A 14,204-nucleotide genomic window follows, 5' to 3' on the forward strand; every position below is an offset into this window, starting at 1 on the left:
CACAATTGATACTAGCACCTTTGCCAAATCTGACTAATGAGTCAGTACCATGCATAAGTGAGCAACATATGCTAAACATTCTATATTCAATCCATGTCCATATTTACACAACCAGCATGCCTCATGAATATCCATGCATGTCACACTTGGGGTGCAGTTTTCTTACCTCTGGTTCGAGCTAGAATGATTAAAAGAACGACCCCTGAGAACGATCAACCTTTAGACTCCTTAGCGGTTACCTAATCATAACCAATTAGAAACCATTAATAAAATAAATCAATGAATGGTTCACAAACTAAACTACACTCCCGGGACCAATCCCCCACTCTCGGGACTCTCAAACTACTCAAAAGGGCCAAAGGAACCAACCCCCGAACCTTAAAAACCATCCCGAACCCTAAAAACAACACATCCTGAAACTGACCTAGCGCCTAGGCGCCACCCACCAGCGCTGGGGCGCTGCCCCAGAAACAGAGAGGGCTGCTCTCTGCCCTGAGTAGCGCTGGGGCGCTAGGACTGGCGCTGGGGCGTCAGCTTCAGACCAGCAGCAACACAGAAACTCCCTCCTTGCGATTCCTCTTGAAACCAACCTTCCAAACACATCCCAAACCTTACCAAAACATCCAATTCAACCCCTAAACCTCATCTACATCACCTCCTCACCAAAACCCAATCAAACATACACAAAAACTCCCCTTGATTCCAACTTTCTACATCAAAAACCATAAGCTGAAAACTAAAAGGAAAAACAGAGTACACCTGAAATTCATGGACAATTCCTTACCTCCAACTGGTTTTGAATCCTCCTTAGAAGATGAACTAAGTCCACAACCTCCAAGCTTTGATTTCCTAGCTTGCTACCTCAACTTGGGACCAAAAACCTCAAAGAAAGATAGAGAGGAAATGATGTACGGGAAAAAGAAGACCTTACTCTGTTTTTGTTCTATAACCTTCTACAGCCACTTAAAACATATATAACCCAAGCAAAATGACCTTAATGCCCCTAGGTCATTTAAAGCTTCTAATGTCTCCCCAAGGGTAAAATCGTCATCCTTCACCTATTTCGTTAATCATAATTAACGCTCTCCAATTCCCGCTATTCTCAAAATTCCCAAACACCAATAATTCATGTCCCGTTACCCTTTTTACTCCCGGCAACGTTCTAATCATTAAAACATCCCGAGACTCACCCCGAGCCTCGAACTTAATCCCGTTATGACTAAACCACTACTTTAATACTTAAAGATCGTCTCATGCCGAATAGCTCGAACAAATCCACATTATAATGTGGCCTTAACAATATATCACCAACACACATACAAATATACAATTACGCCCTCAACGGGCCAAATTACCATCACACCCCTGTGACTAAAAATATGGACTCACATGCATGCATTTCACATCATATCATAATATAATCCACATATACATGCATTTTATCAATTAATAACACAATTAAGCAAGTATGGCCCTCCCGGCCAACTATTCACGCCGTTAAACACATCGGAGAATTCGGGGCATTACAACTATCCCCTCCTTACTGAAATTTCATCCTCGAAATTACCTGAACAGCTCGGGATACTGACTCAGCATGTCTGACTCCAGCTCCCAGGTCGCCTCCTCGACCTTGCTGTTCCTCCACAATACCTTAACCAAAGGTATTGTCTTATTCCTGAGGACCTTGTCCTTTCTGTCAAGTATCTGAACTGGCTGCTCCTCAAAGGAGAGATCTGGCTCAAGCTCCAGATCTTCATAACTCAGAATATGGCCCACATCAGATACATACCTCCGAAGAGCTGATACATGGAATACATTATGCACGGCAGACAACGCCGGAGGCAAAGCCAATCTGTAAGCCACCTGACCAATCCTCTCCAGGATCTCAAATGGACCTACAAACCTAGGACTCAGTTTGCCTTTCTTCCCAAACCTTCTCACCCCTTTCCATGGTGAGACTCTGAGGAAAACATAGTCTCCTACCTGGAACTCCACGTTCCTGCGCTTGGGATCTGCATAGCTCTTCTGTCTACTCTGAGAAGCAAGCACTCTAGCTCTAATCTTCTCAATAGCCTCACTGGTCCTCTAGACTGCATCAGGACCTAAGTATCTCCTTTCTCCTGTCTCATCCAAATGAATGAGAGATCTGCACTTCCTACCATACAGCATCTCATAAGGTGCTACCCCAATGGTAGATTGGTAACTGTTGTTGTAGGAGAATTCTATCAAAGGCAGATACTTACTCCAAGACCCATCGAAATCCAGCACACATGCTCTCAGCATGTCTTCTAAAATCTGGATCGTCCTCTCAGATTGCCCATTTTTCTGAGGATGATAAGCTGTACTGAACTTCAACTTTGTCCCCATGGCTTTCTGCAAACTTCCCCAGAACTTGGAAGTAAAAGTGGGGTCCCGATCTGACACGATCGACCTAGGTGCACCATGGAGCCGCACGATCTCTCTCACATAGAGATCTGCATACTGATCAACTGTATATGTAATGATTATAGAAGATTATGAACCATTAATAGAAGATTAACGTTGTATGTAATGATTATATCAATAGACACTTTATTCTTTAATAAAGTACTCTGTAAATATATATCTATAATTATCAAGAGTTCAATCTCATATTTATAGTGGAGTAATCATGAGATTAATAAATATGATTATTGAATCAAAGAGCTTTGATTAATAATCTAATATTTATTGGAGCTTGATATTATAGGTTCATGGGTCCCTCAGGTGACCCTATCAACATCATATCAAGGTAAGAGTTGATACAAGGGTAAAACTGTAATTTGGAAATTTGAGAATAATTTTATTTTTCTGGTTAAGTATACAGTTATATGATAATTGAGATTAAATAATTAATTTGGAATTAATTATTAAATTTTTAAAAATATGTTTATTAATTTAAACATATAATTCTCGAAATTCATATATATAAATAAATAAATAAAATTTTAAAATTAATTATTTTATTTGAGTGGGAAAAAATAAAATTGATAAGTCAAAAATAGTTTTTGATTTATTGAATTTTAAAAGATGATGATAATGATGATCATCAATTTGAATTTTGAATTTTGAATTTTAAATTTTAAATTTTGAAATATGGTTGTCATATTTTCCTTAAAAAGATAAATATTTTATTTTGTGGAATGATTAATTTTAGTTAAATAAATAAATAAAAGAAAAAAGAAATATCCCTGAAAATGGAATACACTACTATTCGCATGACACAGTCCTAGACTTTGTTATGTGTGTAACAGTGTACAGATATTGTATCTGTGTAGTTTATATTTTATTTATTTAATTAATTAATAATTTGAAAATAGATATTTTCAAATTTGGTAAGTTAGATATTTACCTAAATCAATTCCTATCATCATTATGATAATTTTATTATATTACTATTATTATTAGGAATAATAAGGTAATACAATAATCTCTCTCTCTATATATATAAATATATATATATATATGTTATAGAATAACAAGAAGCAAAAGAAGCTATACACAAGTCAGTAAAAATTCAGAAAAGTTTCAGAATTTTTGTCAGACAAAAGATTATTTTCTTCTTCTTTTATTCCAACATTTCTCAGGCCATAATCTAAGTTATCATGTGTTGAGAAATACTTGTGATTCCTAAATTATAAACACATGTTCTCTACGTGCCCACGCACATCTTGAGGTGTAGAGAATACTCCGGAAGATCGTGGTTTGAGTATTCAAAACGTTGGATAGGAAGATCAAAATATATACGAAAAGACTCAAGAACACTTGACACGGTTCAACAGGTAAACACTCATGTTCTTGAATATTTATGTATATGTTTATATGATATATATATAAATATATTGTATATTTATATATACGTTGCATGATTAATAATATTGTATGTTAATGTTTCTGTCTGTATATTTTTCTTAATCATATAGATTTTTTATATGAGAGATAGAATTTTTTTTGGTGTTATCTAAACTAGGCTCACCACACCAATTCTGTTGTGCACTCTGATTATTTTTCCAACACAAGTACCATGCTCACTCTCTAAGTCTCAATATATTATTTCTTTTATTGATGATTATTCAAGGAAAGTTTCATTGTATTTTCTTAAAACTAAAGATGAGGCATTTGAACCATTTAAAATATGGAAAGCTTTAGTAGAAAACCGGACTAGTAAAAGAATAAAGATACTTAGGACAAATAATGGTTTAGAGTTTTGTAACAAAGAATTTGACTCTTTTTGTGCTGAAAATGGAATAGCTAGACATCGTTCATGTCCTAAAACGCCACAGCAAAATGGTGTGGTTGAGCGTATGTATAGGTCTATAGTGGACAATGTTAGGTGCATGTTGAATGAATCAGGGATGCCAAAATATATTTGGGTTGAAGCAGCAGCTACAACTTATTATTTAATAAATAGATCACCATCAACAACCATTGATTTCAAAGTTCCAAAAGAACTTTGGTCGGGTTCACCTCCTATTTATGATCATTTAAAGATATTTGGTTGTGTTGGCATATGTGTATGTAAGTTAAGATAAACTCAATCCTAGGGCCAAGAAAGGTTATTTTATAGGCTATCTTAGTGGGGTTAAAGGTTAGAGAATTTGGCTAGCTGAAGATAAAAAGTGCATTATTAGTAGAGATGTAATATTTGATGAAAATGCATATTATGAGGCTCTAAACAAGTCTAAGGTTGAGTTACAAAATCAAAATGCAGGTATGGATGCTAATCAAGGTGGAGCAAGTGATCAAGTAAAAAGTGAACAAGATGGCGATGAAGAAAAAGTTGAAAAATAAGTTAAAGAATAAATCATGAGTCCTAAAGAACATGTTGAAGATCATGTCTTATCAAGAGATAAAGTGAGAAGGCAAGTTCATATTACTATAAGATATGCTCATGCGGATCTAATAGCATTTGCTCTAAATGTAGCTGATATTTTGAAATGAGAGAGCCAGCATCATTTCAAGAAGCCAAAAATAGACCGGATTGGTCGAAGTGGAAACAAGCAATGCAAGAAGAAATCAACTCTTTGGCTAAGAATAAGACTTGGGTGTTAGTTCCTAAGAAAAAGTGACAAAGAGTGATTGGTTTTAAGTGGGTCTTTAAGAAAAAGGTTGGGATAGATGGTGTAGAAGAAGCAAGGTACAAGGCAAGACTTGTGGCGAAAGGATTTTCTCAAATTGAAGGGATAGATTTTCATGAAGTTTTTTCGCCAGTGGTCAAACATACTTATATAAGGTTGATCTTAACCATTTCAACTATTCAAAATCTAGAGTTAGATTAGATGTCAAGACGACCTTTCTACATGGTAATTTGGAGGAAAGGATCTTAATGACACAACCAGAAGGTTTTGAGCATACGTTGAGAAGTTAGTTCAAATGTTCGGACAACAACAAGCAAGACCTATAAGCACTCCAATAGGTGCTCATTTCAAGTTGAGATCTGTTAAGGATGAAAAAGTAGATGTGACATCGGCTGAAATGAAGGATGTCCCATATTCAAATGAAGTGGTTAGTATGATGTATGTTATGATAAGTACTAGACTGGATATAGCCTATGGTATTGGGCTAGTAGGTAGGTTCATGAGCAAACCAAGTCCAGAACATTCGTAGGCTGCAAAGTGGTTGTTGAGGTATTTAAAAACCTCATCACAACTGAAGCTAAGGTATTGTAGAGATGAAACGGCAAGTACAAGGATTGTAGGCTACTGTGATTTAGATTTTGCAGGTGATTTAGACAAGAGAATGTCCAGGTTATGTTTTTACATTTGGAGGAAATTCCATCAGTTGGAAGTAAAGTTTGCAGCATGTGGTGGCTTTGTCAAGCACGAAAGCATAATATATTTCCTTGATTGAAGCTATAAAGGAAGGAATTTGGCTCAAAGGGTTGGCTAGTGAACTCAGATTTGAGTAAGGTAAGACTGTTGTATTTTGTGACTCCCAAAGTGCTATTCATTTGTCTAAGAATAGCATGTTTCATGAGAGGAAGAAACATGTGGATGTTAGACTTCATTTTATAAGGGATATCATCTCCAAGAAATTGATTTAAGTGGAGAAGATTGGTACTGAAATAAATCAAGCAGATATATTTACTAAAGTTGTTCCAATTAGCAAGTTCCAAGAGGCTTTGGACTTGCTAAAATTTAAACCGGATAAGTTTCATGTGATAAAAGGGTGACTTAGTCAGATTCACTGTTAAATAGAGGCAAAGGTGGAGATTATTGAAGAATTTCCTCAATTTTTAACAGTGGTCGCGGCCTGGATCATGTTTGGTCGCGACCTCCCAATCAGAGAGCAACGGTCGCGGCTAGGATTGTTAGTGGCTGCGGCTTGAGCCCATATCTTAACATGCGGTTTTGGATGTCTCAACATATCTAGGTTTTATATTAGAAAATCAGTTTTGATGCCTAAGTCGGTCAAGGTGCGTTACCAGGCACCAAGTTCATGGTCCTAACTGTAACGTCCCAAATCTGCTAATAAGGTTTAGTGCCTTGATTAGCGTGCCGGGAGGAAAATAATTGATTTAATTGTGTTATCATGTGGTTGATTGTGATATATGTGTATCAGTATGTGATTACTTGAATTAAATTATTATATGACTAGATATGCATGTGTTAGGTGTATTAAATATGCATGTGGGCCTGTTCTTGTTAATAAGGGAATATTTGTAATTTTGGCTCGTTGAGGGCGTAAATGTGATTATGTGTGTGTTGTGCTTAAGACCACAATATTGTGGACATATATATGAGAAGTGTGGTCCGAGACATTCCTAGTGAGTGGATTAGCATAATAGTCACAATGGGGTCGAATACCCCGCTCGGGGTGAGCCTAGGGGTATATTTGGAATGTAGCACATGTTCGGGGTTACCGGGTAACGGGTAGTTATTTAGCGATTATTTGGGTATGTCAGAATTAATTGAGAATTTATAGAATTACTTGAGGAATTAGCGAGAATGTGGCAAATTATGGGATTTCCCTTGGAGGCATTAAATGGCTAAGGATTAACTTAGGGTAGTTTAGTCATTTTGGAAGCTAGGGATAGACTTAGGGTAGGCTCTAGATACCAGCAGAATGCTTAGGAAGGAAGGAAAAACACAACTCTCTCTTAGCATTTCTCTCTCTCTCTCTCTCACTAGGCTTGGAGGTTTTGGTGAATTCTTGGGGAAATTGGCTGAAGATTTGAGGAACTTGAAGCTTGAAGTAATTGGGGCTTAGCTAAGGGTCGAATTTCCTAGTTAAGGCAAGGTTCTATCTGATTTCTTGTTAAGTTTCAGTTGTAGGTTAAAGGTCTTGTTTAGGTTCAACCCTTGGTTTGATTTTTAGTTTTGGTGAAGCTATGGAGTAGTAATTGGGGTATTTATACTAATTGGGTTACCTTGATACGAATTCTAGACTAAATTCTGGGTTTAGGGATTGAATTAGGTGTGAATTGGTAAATTTGGATGAGGAAAACACAGTGAAAACATGGCAGATTTATGGGGTTTGGGCTCGAGTCGCAGCCTTGTTCTTCAGGCATCGCGACCGTATGTGCGAGAAGGCTTGTGAGCCTCTGTGTAACGCCCTGGTTACCCCAAAATAGTTACGGTGAACCAGAAATTTAGCTCGCTACCCGAGTCCTTTGGTTAAAAACGTCATTCTAAGTGTTATTAACAGAATAAGGTGGAAAATCAATCAAAAGGAAATTATATATTTTATTTAATACATAAAATTGTTCAGGGGCCCATAAAAAAACATTTACAAGTTATTTACAACTCAAAATGGTCATTACTGTTTCAAATTTACAAACTTGCCGACCTAAGCGACAAAAATAAGGTAAACTCCCCAGTTCCTCTAAGAAGTCCTTGGTCGTGGTGGTCAAGTGGTCGCATATGTACACAGCACCACCTGAGCTCTCCACTCAAGGCTGGGTGAGCTTCTCTTTCCCTTTACCTGCACCACATAGCACCCATGAGCCAAGGCCCAACAAGAAAACACAATATATCATGAATATAATATCAACAATGATCATAATAATCATTCAGGACTTTCAGTCCAAAAGAGAGGAGTGACAATTGGAAAAGTCACTAAAGTGGGATCAGCTCCCTTTAGCCATGTGACGATAGGGTCACCGGGGCTTAACAAATAAGTGAACCTTTCACTAGCTTAAACAGGATAGGTGCATGATGACTAGTCACCAACATAACCTACCTTATGACCATAGAGTCATAACCATGGAATTTCGTTCCCTAGCCATGTGACAAGTAGTCACCTAGGCCTTAGGCCCTGGCTCTGAGTAACTAGCTTAGACTAGTCAAGCGCTTATAAGTTTCATCGACCTTAGGGTCGGTCCAGCGTTAATGCCTTAGAGTCATTCAACGCTGATATCGATTAGATCTAATCTTTAATCTGTCCTGCGTTCAGGACGCCTATGCTGTTTCAGACTCACATGTCAGTAATATGCGACCAGTGTCATCCTTGACTAATCAGTGCCATACACAAGTAAACAAACTCTGCTAGCATTTAATATGCAATCAATTTCCACATTTATCATCCAACATGTCTGTAACGACCCAAATTCGCTAATAAGGCTTAAGGACCTTGATTAGTGTGCCTGGAGGGCATAATGGGAATTATGTGTGACTCTAATGAGTAAATGCATGATTATGATTTAAAGCATGTAATATGACTATTTGAATATTTGAGATGCATGACTATGTGTATTAGTATGCATGTAGGCCCTGATTAGGTTAGAAGGGCATAATTGTAATTTTGGCCATTATGGGCATAACTGTACTGATATATGTGATAATTGTCGAGACCACATTATTATGTGGATATATCTGTGATCTGTGACTCAAGACGATCCTAGTGAGCAAAGTAGCGAAAAAGTCATGGCGGAGATTTATACCTGGCTCGGGGTGAGTCTGGGGGTATAAATGGGAATTTAGTGAGTATAGTGGGGTCTATTTTGATATCGAGAAATATAATTGGTAATGAATTAGGTATTGGGAAGTAAGCGGAAAATATTAAAGACACTTGAGGAACTAGCGGGAATAGGGTGAAATGACCAAAATGCCATTAAGTGGATTAAAAGACTTGAGATTAAAGGGGAGGGCAGTAAGGTCATTTGGCTTGCAAGGGATAGATATGCTGAGGTTTTATACTTAGTGGGAATTGTAGAAAAGGGTAGAAAGTTGAGGAAAGAAAGAAAAGAAGGAAAAGGAAGAAAAACAAAGGGAGAAAACAGAGAGTTTCCTAAGGTCGGTTTATGCTTTCTTCATCAGTTTCTTGAGTATTTTTGGGGTAAAGCTCAGGGAGGAGCTAAGTTAGGCTGAGCATCAAGAATCCTAAGCTAGGATTGGAAAATTGGCAGAGGTTTAGCAAGAACACCCTAACACTTGAGGTAAGGCTTTGTAGTTTCTTCAGTTACTGGTTTTGGTTTTTGAACTATGTGTATGAGCTGAGTTTGATGGGAACTTTAGGGAATTCAGGCCAAAGGGTGAGGAAGAGCAAGCTAAGGAAGTGTAGAGGTTGTCTTGAAATCGAATTCCCATTAAAGGTATGAAGTTCTGAGCTTTAACTTTGATGTTTTGACTGGTTTATGCTGAGTTTTGAGTTTAGGATCAGTTATGGTGAATTTTGGGATTAGGGGTGCATGTGCTTGAGTTTTGGGTATTTGGGGTGCTTGGGATGAGTGGAGTGTGTTAATAAGGTTGTTTTTGAGTTAGGTGAAGGTTTGGGGAAGTTTTGATTGAGTTTGGTTCGAGGAAATCGAAGGAGGGAAAATTTGGAGGTTGCCTGTCTGTGACTAGCGCTACAGCGCTAGCCTTTGGGCGTTGTAGCGCTAGGCCAAGCTTCCTGAGGGATTTTGCTTCTGTTTGTAGCACTGTAGCGCCCTCCCAAGAGCGCTGTAGCGCTACCCTGTCTTCAAAAAGGGATTTTAGGGTTATTTGCAAGGGTTTTTGACCAAGGGTTTGGGGTTTGGTTCCACCACCTTATTTGGTGGAACTAGGACTTCCCGGGGGCTCGGGATTGGTCCCAAGGCTAGGTTTTGGACTTGAGGTTTGGTGATGACTTTGACCTATGGTTGTGTTTAGGTGAGCGCTTGGGCTCGAGAGGGATCGTGCTCAAGGAGTTAAGTGATCAACGCTAGCGAATCGAAAGGTAAGAAAAATGCTCCCGGTTATATGTTTGTGATGGGACTAAGTGCTCCCGATATTTGTATTATGTCAATGATGGTATTATGCCATGGGACACGTGATAGCGGCCTAAGGGTGTCGTACACAATATTTGCGCACAGGGCGCGGCTTGGCCACTGGTAGCCAAGGACAGCTTAATATTCACTTAGCTCGATTTAAGCGGGCCGGAGTCAGTGGGATAACAGAGGGACGGCCTGAGGGTGCTAGCCCTAGTTATCATTTGTGAACTGATATATGATATGAGTTTATATGTTTAGTATGTGGAATACTTGATTATGCTGAATGCTTATATGGTTGAGAATATGTGATGCGATATGAGATACTGAATTGTCTGTTGATTGTTTATGATCTGTTGTTGTGTTTTTTTGCTGGGCCTTGGCTCACGGGTGCTACGTGGTTCAGGTAAAGGCAAAGGCAAGTTGGACCAATCCTGAGACGGAGAGCTCCGGGGTTGAATGTACATAGCCAGCTATTCGATCGCCATGGTCGAGGAGTGGATCAGGACAGGGATTGCCTAGCTGTCTGTTTTGCCTTAATATGGCTTGATATTGTATTCAAACTTTATAACTTTTGTAAACGGTCTTTAATCTTAATATTTTTGGAATCCCGTGTAACAGGAAATGTTTCTTAATGAAAAATGTGACTTTTGAGACCAAAACATTTTAACCCTAGTTCCTTTATAGTTTCAATAGCACGTTTTCAATTAAGTGACTTGATTAGCAAGTCTAGCACTTTATAAACACACAGTGTAACAGTCTTGGCTATCCAGGGCATTACAATGTCTCAACAACAATCATGCATGTCATATACACAGGGTGCAGTTTTCTTACCTCTGGTTCGAGCGAGAAATATAATAAGAACGACTCTTGAGAACGATCGACCTTTTGATTCCTTAGCGATTACCTAATCATAACCAATTATAAGGTCCATTAATGAAAATCAACATTGAAAGGGTCTTAACCTAAACCCCACTCTCGGGACCTCGAAACATGCCCACACGGTGAGTAGATTCGATCCCGGGCCTTAAGGATTGAAATCCCTAGTCAAAAACCCTTAAAAACACTCAAAACGAGATTCTGGAGGAACAAAGTAGCGCTGCTCAATAGCGTCCCAACGCTATACTCAGAACCCTCAACCGCCCAACCAAAATCCTATGTAGCGCTATAGCGCCCTCTGATGGGCGCTGTAGCGCTGCCCCCAGCCAGGCACTCCCCTGAAATCTCTTCCTTCGATTCCTTCAATTCCAACTCGATTCCAATGCTTCCAAACCTCATTTTTGGTGCCAAATGAACCCAAAAACCATCCTCACATACCGCAAGCATCACAACCACAAAAACCCTAGCCAAAACTCCCAACAAAACCAAATTTATGGGCTCGGGAAGGATCCTACTACCCATTATAGTAAAATTTGAGGTCCCGGAGGCTAAAATATCATTATGAAGTTTTTAATTGGTCGCAGAGTATCACCAAAAAACTGAACCGTTCTTCAATTATCTTCACAACCTTCCAAAGTATCCTTAGAATCACCTAGACTAAGGTGGACAATTCTCAACACGTGAGATAGATACAAAAAGAATAATAATAGAAGAGAATATTGAGGCTTAGAAAATGACTTATGCTGTAGAGAGAGTCTAAAACCCTAAAGCATCAAAGCTAGATCTTCAAATCATCTGTCAGATTGTGTAATCATCTGTTTTAAACTCTCACTCAACATTAATTTTATAGGCTCAATTAGGTTACTTATTTAATCAAAATATCAACAAAATAATAGTCAATTATCAACCCTAGGTCAAAATTTCACGGGCCTATTCTCATAGGCCATAGGCCCATGAAATTTCCATTTTAATTATAAGCCTGCTGGACTTAAAATCAAGCCCATATTATTTTCTACTGATTAATTAATTAAATAATTATTTAAATCCTTTATCAAATTAATTATTTATAATTTGATCATTGATTTAAACTTATTTATTAATTTAGACACCAATTTATGTTAATTAATAAATCTGCCATAATTTCTCTTTTCTTCTCTAAATTACATAACTATGTGAAACTATCCAAAATTGACATGGTCAACTTTGATGATTCTAATTGATAATTAAATCAATTAATTGAGACTATCTAGATGATTTTATCCAAGGTACAGTGGAGACTATGTGTAACGCCCTGACTACCCCAGAACAGTTACAGTGAACGGTGGACCGGAAAATTTGACTCACTACCTGAGTCCTTTGGTCAAAAACGTGCTCTAAGTGTAATTAACAGGTTAAGGTATAAAACCAATAAAAAGGAAATGGAGATTTTTATTACAAACTGCTCTGCAGAGCTAAACAAAACATTTACAAGTGGTTCTCAGTAAAAAATGGTCACTATTGTTTTAAAGTTGCAATCCCGCCGACCTAAGCGGCAAAAATAGGGTAAACCCCCTAGTTCCTCTGAGAACTCCTTGGCCATGGTGGTCAAGCGGCCGCATATGTACACATCAACACATCAGCTCTCCACTCAAGGCTAGGTGAGCTTTTCTTTCCCTTTACCTGCACCACATAGCACCCATGAGCCAAAGCCCAGCAAGAAAACATAATACTTTTCATAAACATTATCAAATGATTATCATTATAATCACACTGTGCATAAAGCTTTCAAACAAATGAATAACACATGATTTTAGCGGGAGAGTGGATGTTGAGTAAGCCACTAGCCTCCAAGCTCTCTTTTCTAGCGGGAGAGTGGCTGCTAGGTAAGCCACTAGCCTCCAAGCTCTGTTTGTTCATCGACCCTCAGGGTCGGTCAGGCATTAATGCTCCTTGAGCCATTCAATGCTAAAAGTCGATTAGATCTAATCTCTGTTGGCTTGTGTGATTCATGCTAAGGCCGTTCTGACAAATAAATCAGCGCTACTTGACCTGTGTCCAGTATCACTGCCGAACCTGACAAATAAGTCACAGCTTCACAGCTGATACCAACACTTTTGTCGATTCTGTATTCAATCCATGTCCATATTTATACAATCAACATGCCTCACTAATATCCATGCATGTCACACTTTGGGTGCAGTTTTCTTACCTCTGGTTCCGAGCTAGAACAAATAAAAGAGTGACCCTGAGAATGATCGACCTTTTGGTCCTTTAGCGGTTACCTGGTTATAACCAAATTATGGGATTCCATCAATAAAATGAATAATAAAAGGTTCCCAAACCAAAACCTAACCTTCGGGACCTCAAACACTACTCAACCGGGTAGTAGGTTCAACCCCGAGGCCTTAGGCTTGAATCCCCAAGCCAAAAAGCTCACTTTGGCCAAAAATGCCTTAAGGGCCGCAGCCCTCCTTGGCCATGCCGCGGCCCGCCCCTCAAACAGAGGCGCCTAAACCCAGCAGCTCCCAAGGGCCGCGGCTCACCCCTGCCATGCCGCGGCGCAAGCTCCAGTTCAGCCAAAACCCCTGTTTTTTCTTCCCTCGCGTTTTCCCTTGAACCAACCCTTCAAACCCAATTTAAACACCACCTAAACCTCTTTCAAATACCCATTTAAACCTCCAAACATCACCCATAACTCTCCCTCATCATAACCCAAGTAAAACACCACAAGAACTCCCCTTGATTCCAACTTTCCACACCAAAAACAAGATCTGAAATCCTAAAACGAAAACAGAGCATACATGGAAACTAATGGTTAAAAGCTTACCTCAAGTTCAGGTTATGGTGCTCTTCCACTGTGGAACACTCTCCCAAAGTGTCAAGGCCTAGCTCCCAAGCTCAAATCCTCAACAAGATCACAAAAACTCACAAGGGAAATGAAGGAAGGTGAAGGTACGGGAAGGGGGAGAAGTAAACTCTGTTTTTGGTTATGTTTTTACAGCCATCTAAACCATATATATCCAAATCCCAAATGACCATTATACCCCTAGGTCCTTAAAAGTTTCTAAAGCCAACTCAAGGGTAATTTTGGCACTTTCTACTAATCCCGTTAATCATAACTAACGCTTCCCAATTCCCGCTAATCTCAAAATCCTCAAAC

This window comes from Humulus lupulus, chromosome 8 (assembly GCF_963169125.1).
Source record: "Humulus lupulus chromosome 8, drHumLupu1.1, whole genome shotgun sequence".
In the NCBI taxonomy this organism is placed as follows: Eukaryota; Viridiplantae; Streptophyta; class Magnoliopsida; order Rosales; family Cannabaceae; genus Humulus; species Humulus lupulus.